At 46.3% G+C, this 20,958-nt stretch overlaps 1 protein-coding gene across 4 annotated transcripts in view; it reads right to left on the minus strand.

Annotated features, from left to right (window-relative positions):
• Positions 1–20,958, minus strand: part of LOC120913030 (semaphorin-3F-like) — a 185,424-nt gene that overhangs the window by 153,451 nt on the left and 11,015 nt on the right. The window contains exon 1 of one of the 4 annotated variants that reach the window (XM_040322702.1): positions 5,390–5,591. The exons of 1 other annotated variant lie outside the window; for it this stretch is intronic. The gene's annotated coding sequence lies outside the window, so the exon portion shown is untranslated. Of the gene's footprint in view, positions 1–4,659; positions 5,365–5,389; positions 5,592–20,958 lie in introns of those variants that run through there. 2 more of the 4 variants (XM_040322699.1, XM_040322703.1) reach the window with 2 other exon arrangements.

Genomic DNA, 20,958 nt, shown 5'->3' on the forward strand with positions numbered 1-20,958 from the left:
TACATTGGTGATCAGTGAGAAGAATGTCCCTTACATTGGTGATCAGTGGGAAGAATGTTCCTTACATTGGTGATCAGTGAGAAGAATGTCCCTTACATTGGTGATCAGTGGGAAGAATGTTCCTTACATTGGTGATCAGTGAGAAGAATGTCCCTTACATTGGTGATCAGTGAGAAGAATGTCCCTTACATTGGTGATCAGTGAGAAGAATGTCCCTTACATTGGTGATCAGTGGGAAGAATGTCCCTTACATTGGTGATCAGTGAGAAGAATGTCCCTTACATTGGTGATCAGTGGGAAGAATGTCCCTTACATTGGTGATCAGTGGGAAGAATGTCCCTTACATTGGTGATCAGTGAGAAGAATGTCCCTTACATTGGTGATCAGTGAGAAGAATGTCCCTTACATTGGTGATCAGTGGGAAGAATGTCCCTTACATTGGTGATCAGTGAGAAGAATGTCCCTTACATTGGTGATCAGTGGGAAGAATGTCCCTTACATTGGTGATCAGTGGGAAGAATGTCCCTTACATTGGTGATCAGTGAGAAGAATGTCCCTTACATTGGTGATCAGTGAGAAGAATGTTCCTTACATTGGTGATCAGTGAGAAGAATGTTCCTTACATTGGTGATCAGTGAGAAGAATGTCCCTTACATTGGTGATCAGTGGGAAGAATGTCCCTTACATTGGTGATCAGTGGGAAGAATGTCCCTTACATTGGTGATCAGTGGGAAGAATGTCCCTTACATTGGTGATCAGTGAGAAGAATGTCCCTTACATTGGTGATCAGTGGGAAGAATGTCCCTTACATTGGTGATCAGTGGGAAGAATGTCCCTTACATTGGTGATCAGTGAGAAGAATGCAACCTCTGGAGGAACCCAAAGAATAAAAGAAAGCCATAAAGCTCAATCCAAGAAGTCACCATAGACGTAGAGGATTAACTAGACTTGATGGCTTTGGGTTCCTCACCATCGCTGAGCAGATCTCAGCCAGGATGGGTTTTTCCTAGGAGGCAATAATTCCCAAACATGAAAGGGTCACCATGGTGCAGGGGAATAAACACATAGCCATCTACACTATAATACTACAGGTCTATGCTGCATTAGAAGAATGTCCCTTACACTGTCCTAATCAGTGCGACGCCGCATCTGCGATTTCGAAATTGCTGCGAAATCGCGGTAAAATCGCGCATTTTACCGCGATTTTGAATTCGCAGCAGTGTGAACCTAGGCTGAACGTCCGTTTAGCAGCAGCAGCAATTTACATGGGGCCTAAAGGGGGGGGGGGGATTTACTAAAACCGAAGTGTGCAAAAAAATCTGGTGCAGCTTTGCATAGAAACGTAAAAAAAAAAAGTAAATAAAAATACCCTTTATAAATGGACACTATGGGGGTTGATTTACTAAAACTGGAAAGTGCAAAATCTGGTGCTGCAAAGAAACCAATGCAATGCTTAATTGTACAAGCGGAAGTTAGAAGCCGATTGGCTACCATGCACAGCTGCACCAGATTTTGCACTCTCCAGTTTTAGTAAATCAACCCCCCATGGATAATTCAAAAGCCATAAAAGGCATAAAGGAAGAAGTGAGGCGTCCCTGTACCATTTGCAACAATCATTATTTCATTGTCCTGAGCAAATTTTGTAGAGAAGCAGGGAAACTGAGCAAATTTTGTAGAGAAGTAGGGAAACTGAGCACATTTTGTAGAGAAGCAGGGAAACTGAGCAAATTTTGTAGAGAAGTAGGGAAACGGAGCAAATTTTGTAGAAAAGTAGGGAAACTGAGAACATTTTGTAGAGAAGCAGGGAAACGGAGCAAATTTTGTAGAGAAGCAGGGAAACTGAGAACATTTTGTAGAGAAGTAGGGAAACTGAGAACATTTTGTAGAGAAGTAGGGAAACTGAGAACATTTTGTAGAGAAGTAGGGAAACTGAGAACATTTTGTAGAGAAGTAGGGAAACGGAGCACATTTTGTAGAGAAGTAGGGAAACTGGGCAAATTTTGTAGAGAAGCAGGGAAACTGGGCAAATTTTGTAGAGAAGCAGGGAAACTGGGCAAATTTTGTAGAGAAGCAGGGAAACTGAGCAAATGTGGGAAACTGAGCAAATTTTGTAGAGAAGAAGGGAAACTGAGCAAATGTGGGAAACTGAGCAAATTTTGTAGAGAAGTAGGGAAACTGAGCAAATTTTGCAGAGAAGCAGGGAAACTGAGAACATTTTGTAGAGAAGCAGGGAAACGGAGAACATTTTGTAGAGAAGCAGGGAAACTGGGCAAATTTTGTAGAGAAGCAGGGAAACTGGGCAAATTTTGTAGAGAAGCAGGGAAACTGAGCAAATGTGGGAAACTGAGCAAATTTTGTAGAGAAGTAGGGAAACTGAGCAAATGTGGGAAACTGAGCAAATTTTGTAGAGAAGTAGGGAAACTGAGCAAATTTTGTAGAGAAGCAGGGAAACTGAGAACATTTTGTAGAGAAGCAGGGAAATGGAGAACATTTTGTAGAGAAGTAGGGAAACTGAGAACATTTTGTAGAGAAGCAGGGAAACTGAGCAAATTTTGTAGAGAAGTAGGGAAACTGAGCAAATGTGGGAAACTGAGCAAATTTTGTAGAGAAGAAGGGAAACTGAGCACATTTGAAGAACAATGCCGCGTACAAACGATCGGACATTCCGACAACAAAACCGTGGATTTTTTTCCCCCCCGACGGATTGTTCGGTCAAACTTGTCTTGGCGTACACACGGTCACACAAATGTTGTCGGAAATTCCGAACGTCAAGAACGCCCGTGACGTACAACACTATGACGAGCCGAGAAAAATGAAGTTCAATCATTCTGAGCATGCGTCGAATTGATTCCGAGCATGCGTAAGGATTTTTTGTGCGTCGGAATTGGCATACAGACGATCAGAGTTTTCCGACAAGAACTTTTGTTGTCGGGAAAAATTGGAGAACCAGCTCTCAAACATTTGTTGTCGGAAATTCCGACGGCAAATGTCCGATGGAGCCTACACGGTTGGATTTTACGACAACAGTTAATATTAAGTGCCTACGTAAATAAAGCAAAAAAACAACAAAAAGTTGTAACCCCATAAAATTAAAAACACTTTAGGGGTGGGGGGGGGGGGGGATTTACTAAAACTGGAGAGTGCAAAATCTGGCGCAGCTGTGCATAGAAAGCTTATCGAAATTGAGAAATTTCACGAGTTTTGGTGCCACCATTGATTTTTAAAATTCGACCAACCAAGCTTTCAAATCCCCCCCCCCCCCCCCCCCAAGTTGTTACAGAAAATAAAATGTTGTGGCCGGGAATCCTCTTTTCCTTTCCAGGTCACATCTCATGCGCATTCCTTTTTCGATTATAGTTCTCGCACGATTCTCCCATCGTTGATTAGAAATCTGTTGGTTTTTCAAAAAAATTCCAACATACCCAATTACTCAAACCCGCATGAGAATCGGCCGTTGCTGCGGCCCCTCGAAATTTTTAAAACAATAAATTCATAATCACGGTTTTGGAAAGAAAATGTGTTTGGAATTTGACCCCATTGTATGGCCTCTGGCTTTAGTTGAACAAGCTGAAGTAGGAAGCCGATTGGCTACCACGCACAGCTGCACCAGATTTTGCACGCTCCAGTTTTAGTAAATCTTATGCCGCGTACACACGGTCGGATTTTCCGTCGGAAAAACCTTGGATGTTTTTTTTTTCCCCCCGACGTAATTCCGCTTAAGCTTGGCTTGCATACGCACGGTCACAAAAAAGTTCTCTGAACTTTCGACCGTCAAGAACGCGGTGACGTACAACACTACGACAAGCCGAGAAAATTAAAGTTCAACGTTTCCGAGATGTCGGAATTTTGCGCGTCGGAATTGCTACAGACGATAGTTATTTTTTCCGTCTGAAAAATAGAGAACCTGCTCTGAATCTTTTGTTGTTGTCGGAAAATGTCGAATGGAGCCTACACACTGTCGGAATTTCCGAACCAAAAGCTCACATCGGACATTTCTTGTCGGAATTTCCGAACGTGTAATCGCGGCATTAATCACGATTTTGGAAAGAAAAGTTTGTTTGGAATTTGACACATGCATGGCCTCTGGCTTTAGTTGAACAAGCTGAAGTAGGAAGCTGATTGGCTACCACGCACAGATTTTGCACGCTCCAGTTTTAGTAAATCGTAATGAAACTTTAAAGCGGGAGTTCACCCGAATTTTTTTTTTTAACATTAGATTGAGGCTCATTTTGTGAAGGGGAATCGGGTCATTTTTTTTTAAATCGAAGCAGTACTTACCGTTTTAGAGAGCGATCTTCTCTGCCGCTTCCGGGTATGGTCTTCGGGACTGGGCGTTCCTATTTGATTGACAGGCTTCCGACGGTCGCATACATCGCGTCACGAGTAGCCGAAAGTAGCCGGACGTCGGTGCGGCTCTATACAGCGCCTGCGCACCGACGTTTGGCTACTTCGTGACGCGATGTATGCGACCGTCGGAAGCCTGTCAATCAAATAGGAACGCCCAGTCCCGCAGCCCTTACCCGGAAGCGGCGGAGAACATCGCTCTCTAAAACGGTAAGTACTGCTTCGATTTAAAAAAAAACTACCCGATTACCCTTTTCGGGTAAACCTCCACTTTAACAAACTTGATCCATGCCTAACATGCAACCCGGTACTTACCTTTTCTGGGCTTGCAAACGAAGGTGTGAAAAGGTAAGAGGATGAAGGCAACCCCAATCAGCTGATATGACTTTGCACCACCTGGATCCATACATTACGGGAAGGATGCATAGCCAGCGAAGGCGACATTCGAACCAGCAGACGAACCCTTGCACAGGTAAAAAAAAGAAAAAAAAAAAAAAAGGTACAGGTGTCGGCAGGTAGAGAGAAAAGACGGCGGTCCACCAATAAGTTGGGAGACGAGTTGGGTGAGGAAATCACAGGTCTGACAGGTAGGTGTGGGAGGACGTTTGCATCAAAACAATGGTGACAGTGTTGCAGGTGATTGCAGTCCCAGAATTCCGGGCCAGCCGATGGCTTTCTTTACAGTTCTCGGAGCAAAAGGGACATCGGCGGCGGCGGCGGTGGTGGTCGGGTGGGAAAGTGACAGACGTAAGTCTAACAAAAGTGCCACCACAGTACGAGGGAGGCTCCACTGTGACAGAACCTGACAGCTCCACTTTCAATTCTGTTGAAGTGTGAAGGAGAGAAGGGGAGAGACACACTGGAGACTTGGGAGGGAGGGAGGAAGAAAGAGAGGGACAAGAGAAGAAGACAGAAATGGGAAGGAGGAAGAGGGGGGGGAACGAAAAAGAGCGAATAAGAGTAAGCACAGAGGGAGGGCCAACACAGCTAGAGGTATGAGGGAGGAGAGAACGTTGAAGGAAAAAAAAGGACAGAACAAAACTACCTGATCCTTGAATTCACACGAGAGGGAGAGAGTGCGAGGAGAACCAGAAGAAGACAAGGACCTTCTGTTTGGTGAGGAGCAACCACCAAAAAAATAAAAATAAAATAAAAACCCAACACCTGAAGAGAGAACACAATAAAAGCCAACGAGGAGGAGGAGGAGGAGAGTTAAGGAGGGGTAATGGAGAAAAGCATGGAGGTACGAGGGTGGAGAGAGGGGCAGAAGAGGGAAAAGGAGGACCCGGCAATACCTGAACCGAGAGCTGGAGACAGAATGTGGACAACTGTGGCCTCAACCCGGAGAAAGACTCCCAAGTGTCGCTACAATGCAATTAACCTCTGACAAGCCAACCACCACACAGGAATAACTTGGCACAAAAGCAACGTCATTCGAAACCCTGCCCGCATGTCGTGCCAACGCTTCCGCTAATTCGTAGACTATTCCGGGCAGATAAAAAAAACAAAAACCTAACCGGTCAATATAGCCACCGCTCTTTCAATGATTAACACCTTTGTCTGTTGGGTGGCATCGAGTTCAACTACAAATTTAAGCCACCGTTCACCGATTTCAAGGCTTTTTTTGCACGTTTTTCTCCCCAAATGCGCATTTTTCATTCGATGAGGAGTTTCGGGAGTTTTTGTTTTGACCGATGGAAAGCGGCAGCATCTGTGACAACACGGGGGGATGATTTACTTTGTCAAATATTTTATTGAGAAGAATACAGTACATGCTATCAGTACAGGTTTTAAATAAATATAAGGGGCCAGATTCAGAGAGAACTTACGCCGACGTATCTGTTGATACGCCGCGTAAGTTCTAGGATGCGCCGTCGTATCTGTGCGCCGTATTCACAGTACAAGATACGCCTGAATTTTGGCTTCCTACGACCGACGCAAGTCTCCTACGCCGTCGTATCTTGGGCGCATATTTACGCTGGCCGCAAGGGGCGTTTCCATCGATTTACGCCTCGAATATGTAAATGAGCAAGATACGCCGATTCACAAACGTACTTACGCCCGTCGCAGTAATCTACGCCGTTTACGTAAGGCGTACGTCCGGCGTAAGTTTACCCCTTATAAAGCTGGGGTAAGTCATGTTAAGGTATAAACGTCGGAACAGCCGTCGTATTTTACGTTGTTTACGTAAGTCGTACGTGAATGGGGCTGGGCGTAAGTTACGTTCACGTCGTACGCATTGAGCCGTCGTATATTAGTGAGTATATGCGACGTGATTCTGAGCATGCGCACGTATGCGCCGTTCGATCGGCCATTTATTTACATGGGGTCACGGTTAATTTCAATACATCACTCCCACTACCTGCCTACTTTGAATTACGCGGGCTTACGCCGGCCCATTTACGTTACGCTGGCGTAAATATGGGAGCGAGTGCTTTGTGAATACTCAGCTTGCCTCTCAATGTTACGTCGGCGTAGCGCATATGAGATGCGCTACGCCGGCACAAAGATACGCCGATGTACCTGAATCTGGCCCAAGATAAACAAACTAGAATAATGCCGTGTACACGCGATCGGAAATTCCGACAAGAAAACCGTGGATTTTTTTTTTCCCCCTAACGGAATGTGTTGCATACACACAAAATTCCGACAGCCGAGAACGCGGTGACGTACAACACTACAACGAGCCGAGAAAAATGAAAGTTCAATGATTCCGAGCATGCGTAGAATTGAGCGTGTTTTGAGCGTCGGAATTGCATACAGGCGATCGGAATTTCCGACAAGAACTTTTCCCGTCGGAAAATTTGAGAACCAGCTCTCCAAATTTTTGCTGTCGGAAATTCCGACAGAAAAAGTCCGATGGAGCCTACACACGGTCAAGGAATTTCCTAAACCAAACGCTCACATCGGACTTTTCTTGTCGGAATTTCCGATCGTGTGTACGCGGCATAAGGAAACTTCTCAACGATAAATCAAGGTATTACAGGAGCTTCATAATCTGTATAATGAGCTAAATGATAAAAGTTAATCCATTAGGCATATTTGCAACAATAATTGTTACAAGTAGTTGATAATTTAGGTAATGAACAAAAGAAAAATAATTACCGTATATACTCGAGTATAAGCCGAGTTTTTCAGCACATTTTTTTTGTGCTGAAAATGCCCCCCCTCGGCTTATACTCAAGTCACCTTTTTGCGCATGATCTCCCAGAACTTGGGGACCTGGTACCAGCCGGCCGTAAGTCCTCTGAACCCCAAACATGGCACACTTGTAGTCCCACTCTTTCTATATAAGTGTGCAAAGTTTGTTGTCCGGGGGACTTACGGCCCGGGGAGCACTGATTTTTCAAAGCCGGGCACCCCTTCCATAGACTCCCATGTTAAACTGTAATTTCTCCGGTGATTTGGGGGACCCGGTACCAGCCGGTCGTAGGTCCCCTGGACCCCAAACATGGCACACATGTAGCCTCATTTCTCCTCTACAAGTATGCAAAGTTTGTTGTCTGGGGGAACTACGGCTGGGGAGCACCGATTTTTCAAACCCGGGCACCCCTTCCATAGACTTCCATGTTAAACTGTAATTTCTCCAGTAATTTTGGGGACCCGGTACTGGCTGGTCGTAGGTCCCATGAACCCCAAACGTGGCACACTTGTAGTCCCACTCTTCCTATGTAAGTGTGCAAAGTTTGTTGTCCGGGGGACTTACGGCCCGGGGAGCACCGATTTTTCAAACCCGGGCACCCCTTCCATAGACTCCCATGTTAAACTGTAATTTCTCCGGTGAATTTGGGGACCCGGTACCGGCCGGCCGTAGGTCCCCTGGACCCCAAACTTGGCACACGTGTAGCCTCATTTCTCCTCTACACGTGCGCAAAGTTTGTTGTCCGGGGGAGCTACGGCTGGGGAGCACCGATTTTTCAAAGCTGGGCACCCCTTCCATAGACTCCCATGTTAAACGTCAGTCTAGTCATGGGCACAGTGAGGCATGGGCACAGTAAGGCATGCAGATGGACACCCTAGGCTTATACTCGAGTCAATACGTTTTCCAATTTTTTGTGGTACAATTAGGTGCCTCGGCTTATATTCAGGTCGGCTTATACTCGAGTATATACGGTATACATTTAATGTATAGAATTGATAATTAAAAGGTTATCTTTGGTTGATTAGCGCCCAGAGGCGATTAAGTTCGCATGCGTTGCGCTATATAAGTTTTCATTCATTCATTCATTAAATTTGTTATTTCTGGGAAAGCTGAGAGAGGGCCAGGATCCGGCAATGTGGCCTAGGGGTTGAATTACTAAAACTGGCGTGTGCAAAATCTGGTGCAGTTGTGCATGGTAGCCAATCAGCTTCTAACTTCATCGGCCACTTCCGACCAGCCGCCGGAGTTATACTGCGGCAGGTTGGCTCGGCTGCGCAAATCGGCGTATCAGTACGGCGGTCCCTTTAATAGCTAAAGTATGAGCGTGCGGCACGTTGCCGGAGTCTGTGGCCGGCGGCCATGATGTCCGCCGGCCACCTGCGATCGCTCCACAGAGAGACAGAACGGGGATCTGTCAAATATAAACAAACAGATCCCCGTTCTGTCAGGGGAGTAGAGAGAGATCTGCTGTTCCTAGTGATCAGGAACAGCGATCTCACTCCTCCTCCAGTCAGTCCCCTCCCCCCACAGTTAGAAACACCTCCCTGGGACACACTTAACCCCTTGATCACCCCCTAGTGTTTAAAGGGATAGTAAAGGTTTTTTTTCCTTTAAATAACAAAACATGTCATACCACCACTGTGCAGTTAGTTTTGCACAGATTGGCCTTGACCCTCGTCTTCTGGGGTCCCTCGCCGGCTGTCTCGGCTCCTCCCCGCAAGAGTTAAGCCCCTTTCTGGGAAGCGCTCTCCCAAGGGGGTTAGCTTGCGGGTGCGCTCCCGTGTGATACAGTGGTGGCCATAGCCGCCAAATGTGTATAACGCACCCCCCCCCCCCCACAGTCGCGCAGCGTCATTAATTTGATCGACAGCAGCGGGAGCCAATGGCTGCTCTGCTATCAACATAGGTGTGCGCAGCCTATTGCATTAGGGTGTGCACCCCAAAGATCAAATATATTTGCATGTGTGTGCATGTGTATATACAGTATACTGATGGTGTCAGCAGAGCGGTGGATGGTGTCAATAGGGCAGTGGACAGTGTCAGTAGTTAGGGAGCTTTGGTGAAATATCAGGGTCTATTTCTGTGCGTTACTACAAGTTTAATGCAGCATATTTCAGTGCATTACTGCATGTTTAACGCAGTATATTTATGTGCATTACTGCATGTTTAACGCAGTATATTTCTGTGCATTACTGCATGTTTAACGCAGTATATTTCTGTGCATTACTGCATGTTTAACGCAGTATATTTCTGTGCATTACTGCATGTTTAACGCAGTATATTTCTGTGCATTACTGCATGTTTAACGCAGTATATTTCTGTGCATTACTGCATGTTTAACACAGTATATTTCGGTTTGTTATGTGCCATTTAATGCTGTATTATTCTGTGCTTTAGTGCACATTTAACGCAGTATATTTCGGTGCAATCTGTGATTAGGGTGTGCCCAGGCACACCTGGCACACCCTGTGCGCACGCCTATGGCTATCAATCATCCAATGAAGAGCCAAGCAGACTGGCCGGAGCCGCGATGATGTCACTCCAACGCATACACACAGGAGCAGGCAGTGAGAGCACGCTCAGTGCGCCGTTGTCTATGGCGCGCATGCGCTGTTGTCTATGGCGCGCATGCGCCGTAGACATCGGTGCCCGTTTTGGGGAAAATATCTCCTTAACCATGTAGGTGAAGGAGATATTTCCTGCACCTACAGACTTACCTGTAGGTCTAAGTGGTCTGTAAGGGTTTTTTAACCACTTTCAGGAGTGTGCTGTGTACAGAGTGCAGAGTTCAGGAGTGTGTTACATACAGAGTGCAGAGCTCAGTATTATGCAACGTACAGAGTGCAGAGTTTAAGTGATACTAAAGTCTATTTTTTTTCTGTTAAAAATAATAAGCCCCTTCCTCCTGTTGCGTGCCCCCGCAGCAAGCAGATTGCTTTTGGGGGCACCCGAGCCGAGCTGCAGTTCTCTGTGTCCATTGAGACACGGAACCGCCGCCCACCCCTTCTCAACCCATTGGCTGACTGACTGACAGACAGCAGTGAGAGCCAATGACGCCAAACTGCTGTCTCAGCCAATGAGGAGGGGAGACAGCCGAGTCTAGATGGACCTCAGGTTAGTTTTAGAGGTGCACACAGGTTTTTTATCTTAAATGCACAGAATGCACCTTCTGCCTCTACAACCACTTTCAGGGGTGTGTTATGGACAGAGTTCAGGATAACGCTACATACAGAGTGCAGAGCTCAGGATTACGCTACATAAAGAGTGCAGCGTTTAGAAGTGTGCTACATACAGAGTGCAGAGTTTAGAAGTGTGCTACATACAGACTGCAGGGTTCAGGAGTGTTACATACAGAGCTCAGTATTATGCTACGTGCAGAGATCAGAAGTGCGCTGTGTACAGAGTGCAGAGGTTCAGGGGTGTGTTTCATACAGAGTCCAGAGTTCAGGATTACGCTGCATACAGAGTGCAGAGGTCAGGAGTGTGTTACATATAGAGTGTGAGCACAGGATTACGCTACATACAGAGTGCAGAGTTCAGGATTACGCTACATACAGAGTGCAGAGCTCAGGATTACACTACATACAGAGTGCAGAGCTCAGGATTACGCTACATAAAGAGCGCAAAATTAAGAATTGCGCTGTGTACAGAGTTCAGGGGTGGGTTACATACAGAGTGCAGAGTTCAGGGGTGTGTTACATATAGAGTGAGAGCACAGGATTACACTACATACAGAGTGCAGAGCTCAGGATTACGCTACATACAGAGGGCAAAATTCAGAATTGCGCTGTGTACAGAGTTCAGGGGTGGATTACATACAGAGTGCAGAGTTCAGGGGTGTGTTACATACAGAGTGCAGAGCTCAGGATTATGCTACATACAGAATGCAGAGTTCAGAAGTGCGCTGTGTACAGAGTGCAGAGTTCAGGGGTGTGTTACATACAGAATGCAGAGTTCAGGGGTGTGTTACATACAGAATGCAGAGTTCAGAAGTGCGCTGTGTACAGAGTGCAGAGTTCAGGGGTGTGTTACATACAGATTGCAGAGTTCAGGGGTGTGTTACATACAGAGTGCAGAGCTCAGGATTACGCTACATACAGAGTGCAGGGTCCAGGAGTGTGTTATATATAAAGTGCAAGCTCAGGATTATGCTAAGTACAGAGTGCAGAGCTCAGGATTAAGCTACGTACAGAGTGCAGCGCTCAGGATTATGCTACGTACAGAGTGCAGAGCTCAGGATTACGCTACGTACAGAGTGCAGAGCTCAGGATTATGCTACGTACAGAGTGCAGAGCTCAGGATTACACTACGTACAGAGTGCAGAGCTCAGGATTATGCTACGTACAGAGTGCAGAGTTCAGGGGTGTGTTACATACAGAGTGCAGAGTTCAGGGGTGTGTTACACACAGAGTGCAGAGCTCAGGATTATGCTACGTACAGAGTGCAGAGCTCAGGATTACGCTACGTACAGAGTGCAGAGCTCAGGATTACGCTACGTACAGAGTGCAGGGTTGAGAAGTGCGCTGTGTACAGAGCTACATGACAAGGCCTGGAGGGCTAGATTCGGCCCCCCCGGTCCTTGTGTTTGAATATAAGGTAAAAAACCTTCCGACTTTAGAACCACTTTGAAGTGATCTGGTGCAACAACATACATTTGTAGAACAGCCTTTTTATTCGAAAATTGCCAAAATTTACACAAAAAAAAAATGAAGACGACTTATTTTGCTTTCTTCATCCTTCCTTGACGCCTTCAAAGTGCCTTCTGGCTCTTGGACTTGAGTCTCGGACTCTTGAAGGTCACACCCAGCTGAGCCTCAGAGGAGCTCCACCAGAGAACGGCGAGGCATCAGGTGTAGGACTCGGCCCCGGAGACCGGTCAGCAAAGGTCGGAGATCCCGCTTTATTACACACAAAGAAGTCACGGAGAGGGAAGTTGTTCAATTTTACGGTATTATTATTTATTTTTTTGCGTGCGGCCCCCCGTGCGCCCCCCCCCCCCCAAGTGCCCGCAACTTTTTCAACGGCCTCCCTGTGTGCCCATGAAAAGGCTCATTACATATTCTGTTCTTGGCATGTTCTCGTGACCTTGGCGTGCCCTTTCTGCTTTGTTTTGCCAATCCCTCCGCTCTGTCAACTACTCCATTTATATACAGAGCAGGTACATAGCTGGCAGCGCTAAACTCCCCCCCACCCCCCCCCTCTACTCCAACCCTCTTCATCTACGCTCCCCGCTGAGCGCAGAAGATTTCTATACCATAGCTTCATCCATAATCTAAGACGTATCAAGGGCAATAAGCAAACGCAGGGCCCTTCGCTACCCTTTACCCCCCCGGGGGCTTAGACAAGAGAATGCTCTGTGCTGGAAGCTGCGGGCTATTCTCTGCCCCAGCGGGACGCCACGGCGTGGTGAATAACTGGGCGCAGAGCGTAGCAACCGGCACGGAGAGCAATGTACTTAAGACGCTACAAGGTTCCATACGATTGCAAAAAGCCATTAGGGCAAGGGTAACCTTTTTTATATAAAGGGAGGGTTTCAATCCCCCAGGCCCACCACCACCCCCACCACCACCACCCACACCACCACCACCACCCTCACCACCACCACCACCCCCACCACCACCACCCACACCACCCTCACCACCACCACCACCACCCCCACCACCACCCTCACCCACACCACCACCCACACCACCACCACCACCCCCCCCACCCAAGGCGCCCATATTAGGAAGGGTTTCAATCCCCCAGGCCCACCACCCAAGGCGGTCAAAGGTTAATACAGATGGGCAAACAACGCCCTTCGCCGACAAAACCAAGTTCATCTCGCTTATCCTCCACCACGGCGCGGATCACGAGGAGACAAAAGATGGAGTGACAATGGACAGGCTGGGAGAGAGAGCGGGTCCCTGGACAGCAGGCGGGGAGGTCAACGCACAACGCGTTACATGGAGACGACTCCTAACAGATCCGTCCCCCCCCCCCAACCCCTCCCGAAGGAATTCTAAACTCACGGCTTATCAGAAGTCTCTATGGGATGGAGACCAGAACACAGAAACCAGAGTGATAACATAACAAAGACTAGGAAAGAGAGAGAGAGGCATCTCTGGAGGAGGCCAACCCAACACATACCTTGGCTGCTCTCCAACTAGAGCCGCCGATACGGAGATCCCCCACACGCCAAGGTGACCAGATTTCTAAAAGGAAATCCGGGACGTATTTTTTTTTTTTATTGGCAAATGGTAAAACTATTTCATACGCAGATTTTCCTCAACTTATATCTGCAGTCAGTGGTGTAGTGTGGGGGGTGTCAGCGCCCGGGACAAGGCAAGAAATTTGCACCCCCCCCCCGCCAGACTTTTAGCGCTGCCTGAGTCCCTTCCACTAGTACAGTAGTACTGACCAACCTGATTCCTACACCGACCTACCTGATTCCTACACCGACCTACCTGATTCCTACACTGACCTACCTGATTCCTACACTGACCACTACACTGACCTACCTGATTCCTACACTGACCTACCTGATTCCTACACTGACCTACCTGATTCCTACACTGACCTACCCGATTCCTACACTGACCTACCCGATTCCTACACTGACCTACCCGATTCCTACACTGACCTACCCGATTCCTACACTGACCTACCCGATTCCTACACTGACCTACCCGATTCCTACACTGACCTACCCGATTCCTACACTGACCTACCCGATTCCTACACTGACCTAACCGATTCCTACACTGACCTACCTGATCCCTACACTGACCTACCTGATCCCTACACTGACCTACCTGATTCCTACACTGACCTACCTGATTCCTACACTGACCTACCTGATTCCTACACTGACCTACCTGATTCCTACACTGACCTACCTGACCACTGAAATAACCTACCTGATTCCTACACTGACCTACCTGATTCCTACACTGACCTACCTGATTCCTACACTGACCTACCTGATTCCTACACTGACCTACCTGATTCCTACACTGACCACTACACTGACCAACCTAATTCCTACACTGACCACTACACTAACCTACCTGATTCCTACACTGACCTACCTGATTCCTACACTGACCACTACACTGACCTACCTGATTCCTACACTATCCACTACACTGACCTACCCGATTCCTACACTATCCACTACACTGACCTACCCGATTCCTACACTGACCTACCCGATTCCTACACTGACCTACCCGATTCCTACACTGACCTACCCGATTCCTACACTGACCTACCCGATTCCTACACTGACCTACCCGATTCCTACACTGACCTACCCGATTCCTACACTGACCTACCCGATTCCTACACTGACCTACCCGATTCCTACACTGACCTACCCGATTCCTACACTGACCTACCCGATTCCTACACTGACCTACCCGATTCCTACACTGACCTACCTGATTCCTACACCGACCTACCTGATTCCTACACTGACCTACCTGACCACTGAAATAACCTACCTGATTCCTACACTGACCTACCTGATTCCTACACTGACCTACCTGATTCCTACACCGACCTACCTGATTCCTACACCGACCTACCTGATTCCTACACTGACCTACCTGATTCCTACACTGACCTACCTGATTCCTATACTGACCTACCTGATTCCTATACTGACCACTACACTGACCTACCTGATATCTGTGCAAAATATTTAGAAATTGCTCCGGTAGGCAAGTGTAAAATATAAAAAATTGAAAACTACCTCCATTTTATTCTCCATGGTTTCTACCTTCAGGGAAAAAAAAATCTAGCAAAAAAAATAAATAAATAAATAATAAGAAGATTTTAATATGGGTACAAAATATAAAAAAATGCCCTGGTAGGCAAGTGGTTGAGTTTGATAAGCCAGTAAAAGTTTTTAATATTTAAAATCTTGTGAACAGTCTTTACTACCCCCCCCCCCCCCAAAAAAGGACATACAGGTGGTAGATTTTAATATGTGTGCAAAATATAAAAACATTTCCCCAGTAAGCAAGTGTAAAATATAAAAAAAAATTGAAACGACCTCCATTTTTATTCTCCAGAAATAAAAAATAAAAAAATATTTTCACAGTATTTTCTAGCAAAAAAAATAAAATGCAGATTTTAATGTCTGTGCAAAATATTTAAAAATTGCCCCGGTAGGCAAGTGTAAAATATAAAACATAGAAAACTACCTCCATTTTTAATTTATGCAGGGTTTCTAACCTCAGACAGAAAGCTTTACATTTTTTTGGGGGGGAGGGGGGGTATTTTCTAGCAAAAAAATAAGATAAGAAATGCAGATTTTAATATCTGTGCAAAATATTTAGAAATTGCTCCGGTAGGCAAGTGTAAAATATAAAAAATTGAAAAAACTATCTCCATTTTATTCTCCAGGGTTTCCACCTTCAGAAAGCTTTTATTTTGTGGGGGGGTTACAATATTTTCTAGCAATAAAAAAATAAATAAAAAATGCAGATTTTAATATCCGTGCAAAATATTTAAAAATCCCCCCCCCCCCCCCCCGGTGGGCAAGCGTAAAATATAGAAAATTGAAAACTCCCTCTATTTTATTCTCCAGGGTTTCTACCTTCCAGAAAGAAAATTTGAGAAAAACAAAATCTAGCAAAAAATAAATAAAAAATACAGATTTTATTATGGGTGCAAAATATAAAAAATGCCCTGGTAGGCAAGTATTTGAGTTTGATAAGCCAATATAAAAAATATAAAAAAAATTCCCCCCCGGTGGGCAAGTGTAAAATATAAAGAAAATTGAAACGACCTCCATTTTATTCTCCAGGGTTTCTACCTTCAGAAAAAAAAAATTTGAGCCAAAACATAAAATAAAAAATGCCCTGGTAGGCAAGAGGTCGAGTTTGATAAGCCAGTAAAAGTTTTTAAATATTTAAAATCTTGTGAACAGTCTTTACTCCCCCCCCCCCCCAAAAAAAAGACATATACGTGGCATATACAGCAAGTAGAGTCTATGGGCCAGATTCAGGTACATTTTCGGCGGCGTAACGTATCGCATTTACGTTACACCGCCGCAAGTTTTACGGGCAAGTGCTTGATTCACAAAGCACTTGCCTGTAAAGTTGCGTCGGCGTAACGTAAATCCCTCCGGCGCAAGCCCGCCTAATTCAAATGATCCGGGTAGGGGGGCGTGGATCATTTAAATTAGGCGCGTTCCCGCGCCGAACGTACTGCGCATGCTCCGTTTTGAAATTTCCCGCCGTGCTTTGCGCGAAATGACGTCGCACCGACGTCATTTTTTGAACGTTGACTTGAGTTACGTCCTTTCCTATTCACGGACGACTTACGCAAAAAAAATAATATCTTGAAATTCGACGCGGGAACGACGGCCATGCTTTAACATGGGCTGTCTATTGTTACACCACCTAAATAGCAGCCGTAACTTTGCGACGCGAAAAGCCGACTAGAGACGACGTAAGAGAATGCGACGGCCGCGCGTACGTTCGTGGATCGCCGGAAAAAGCTAATTAGCATACCCAACGCGGAAAACGACGCAAACTCCACCCAGCGGGCGCCAAAGTATTACACCTACGATCCGAAGGCGTACGAAGCCGTACGCCTGTCGGATCGAAGCCAGATGCCGTCGTATCTTGGTTTGAGGATTCAAACTAAAGATACGACGCGGCAAATTTGAAAGTACGCCGGCGTATCAGTAGACACGCCGGCGTACTCGCTATGAGGATCTGGCCCTATAAATTTTATACGTTATCACGTTTGCAAAGTAAAATCTTTGTTTTTCTAGAGCACAAACAGCTCTACTGTCCTGTATTTCCGGATCTAATAAAAAGTCTTTATTCTGCCCCGAGGGACGCAACGCGTAGACAATGCGGGAACAGTACAAGTACAGACACAATCACGTGCACATCCTACAGACACATCGCGCAGGAAATATAAAGCCTGGCAAATGCCGGTAACCTTTTTCCATCCACGTAAACGCGCTCCAGTGCCGGGAACTCGAGTTATTTAAAGGACTCCCAACAACAGCAATGGTCACACATAGATAGACACATAGGTGCAAAAATAGCAAATCCCCGTTACCTTCATCGAGGAGCAGGACCAGGGACCAAAAGACGACGCCGCGAAGAGCCGCGTTCCTTTCCGTTTCTTATTGGAGAGGGGCTTCTTTATCCGCGACAATGCAAACAGGGGACACAAGAGAGTCTGGAATGTGCTGAGGGTCTCATAAAGTGATTGAGACTCCCACTGTGAGTCAGGGGGGCTTAAGTCACTTGGCTGAAGACTCCACCATCTATGCCCGTCCCAATGGAGGGGATGCTGCCCTCCTGTTCAGAGGACACCTACGCCAATTCAACAGAAAGGGGAAGAGGACAATGAATGAAAATAATAAAATGGACAAGCCGTTGGAATCCGGCAATAGTTTTGCCTCAATGACTTCACTAAAGTACTTCTGAATAATAGACTCAGCCCGCGATGAAGTGCAGCAAAGAGTGCAATGACCGGGATAGAGCATGCTAGAGAATGCACACTCACAGGCCACTTTATTAGGTCCCCCTTGCTAGTAGCGGGTTGGACCCCCTTTATTCGGTCCCCCTTGCTAGTAGCGGGTTGGACCCCCTTTATTAGATCCTCCTTGCTAGTAGCTGGTTGGACCCCCATTATTAGGTCCACCTTGCTAGTCCCTGGTTGGACCCCCTTTATTAGGTCCACCTTGCGAGTAGCTGGTTTGACCCCCTTTATTAGGTCACTCTTGCTAGTCCTGGGTTGGACCCCCTTTATTAGGTCCACATTGCTAGTTGCTGGTTTGACCCCCTTTATTAGGTCCCTCTTGCTAGTAGTGGGTTGGACCCCCTTTATTAGGTCCCCCTTGCTAGTAGCGGGTTGGACCCCCTTTATTAGGTCTCCCTTGCTAGTAGCGGGTTGGACCCCCTTTATTAGGTCTCCCTTGCTAGTAGCGGGTTGGACCGCCTTTTGCCTTCATTCTTGGTGGCATAGATACAACAAGGTGTTGGAAACGTTCCTCAGAGATTTTCATCCATAGTGACATGATGACATCACGCAGTTGCTGCAGATTTTTCAGCTGCACATCCATGATGCCAATCTCCCTTTCCACCACATCCCAAAGGGTACTCAATTGGATGGAGATCTCGGGGTACAGTGACCTCATTATGCAGTGGTGAGATGATTGGAGCTTTGTGACATGGTGCACCAGGTGGCCTGGTCGGATGAAATCAAGAATGCTTTGAGGAACACAATGACTTTGAGGTATTGATTCGGACTCCGAATTCTCCAGAGCTCAATCCAGCTGAGCATCTGTGGGATGTGCTAGAAAAACAAAAGTGCCTACAAAGGGCACGTGAGCATCAGACCTGGACCACGGAACAATGGAAGAAGGTGGCCTTGTCAGATGAATTCAAGATTGGTTTGGGGCGTTTGAGGTGGTGACTTGGCTTGTAAATTCACCAGATCTGAATCTAATGGGGATTGTAGTATCACAGTCACAAGATAGTTTACGTTCTTTTAGGGGTTTTATTCGATATGTGCAAAGAATCACGTGACCGTGATACAACAGGGATGTGCTGGAAAAAAAGTGCCTACAATGGGCACGTGAGCATCAGACCCTGGACCACGGAACAATGGAAGAAGATGGCCTGGTCTGATGAATAACATTTTCTTTTACATTGTGGATGGCCTTGCTAGTTGCAGGTTGGACCCCCTTTATTAGGTCTCCTTGCTAGTAGCGGGTTGGACACCCTTTATTAGGTCTCCTTGATAGTAGCTGGTTGGACCCCCTTTATTAGATCCCTGTTGCTAGTAGCTGGTTGGACCCCCTTTATTGGGTCCACCTTGCTAGTAGTGGGTTGGACCCCCCTTTTTATTAGATCCCTTTTTCTAGTAGTGGGTTGGACCCCCTTTTTATTAGATTCCTTTTGCTAGTAGTGGGTTGGACCCCCTTTTTATTAGATCCCTTTTGCTAGTAGTGGGTTGGACCCCCTTTTTATTAGATCCCTTTTTCTAGTAGCTGGTTGGGCCCCCTTTATTAGATCCCTGTTGCTAGTAGCTGGTTGGTCCCCTTTATTAGATCCACCTTGCTAGTAGTGGGTTGGACTCCCTTTATTAGGTCCCCTTGCTAGTAGCGGGTTGGATCCCCTTTATTAGATCCCCCTAAAAAAAAAAAAGTTAGCCCAATTTTTTTGCATAATGAAAAGATGAAGTTACGCCGAGTAAATAAATGTTACGCTTCAAAATTGCACACACTCGTGGAATGGCGCCAAACTTCGGTACTTTGGGCGCAATTTTTAAGCGTGACATGTTGGGTATCATTTTACTCGGCGTAACATTATCTTTCACAATATATAAAAAAATTGGGCAAAATGTATTGTTGTCTTATTTTTTAATTAAAAAAAGTGATTTTTATCCAAAAAAAGTGCGCTTGTAAGACCGCTGCGCAAATACGGTGTGACAAAAAGTATTGCAATGACTGCCATTTTATTTCCTAGGATGTCTGCTAAAAAAAAATATATAATGTTTGGGGGTTCTGATTAATTTTCTAGCAAAAAAATTGTGATTTTCACATGAAGGAGAGAAGTGCCAGAATTAACCCGGTGGGCAAGTGGTTAAATTAGGGGGTGCATGAAACCTAAATACACCACTGCCTGTAGGTGTAACTTCAGGGGGAGGGTTTGCAACCACTTTAAAAAGGATCTGCTACTGACGGCTCGGTGGTAGATACCACAGCATACTTTCAGAGGACCAGTGGAGTCCCTGCCTCGGCGGCTCAGAAAATGGAGACCTCCTTAACATTGGGTGAGTGGTCATAACGTGACGGCTGATCAGCGCAGATGCCAGGGCTAAGGAGTGTGGGGAAGAGGTCGTGGTGATCGTAGACACACGAGCAGGAAAGCACTTAAGGTAACATAAGTATGAAGAGCGGAGCACTTATACCCAAGTGACACTTGGGGGTCAATAGAGAAATAATCGGAGCCTGAACACGAGCAGAGAGTTTGAATGGCGGTACGAAGGGGGAATCCAGGAGAGGACGTCATCGACTGCGAAACATTTTTAAGAAATTTTTCTCAGGGTGTTGCTGGCCGTACGATAAACATTCCAGTTGGCGTGTTTAATCCTGCATCGAGAGGCATTGCGATAAGAATCAGACAAACAGGCGAAGGAAAGCTGGCAGGAGGCATTGGATGCGGGGAGGAGGGGTGGAATGGTGCGAGAGTATAAAAAAAGAAGAAAAAAGAAAGAAGACACAGTAACCAGTTCAAAAAAACACTCTTATCTCAAAAGGCAGCATGCCACCGTCTTCCAAGCAGATGGCGACATTGACAGGCAATATGTGGGCGCCGGCGTGCCTATTGCTTCTCTCCTTATCCCCGGATAACATACGGATAAGGGTGACAATTTATACTGCTGGCGTGCCGCGCTGCGTTTGTATAAGCAATGAGGCTTCTCCGCGGTTATCTCGGAATAAAAGCGTTCTG

Source organism: Rana temporaria, chromosome 9 (assembly GCF_905171775.1).
Source record: "Rana temporaria chromosome 9, aRanTem1.1, whole genome shotgun sequence".
NCBI lineage: Eukaryota > Metazoa > Chordata > Amphibia > Anura > Ranidae > Rana > Rana temporaria.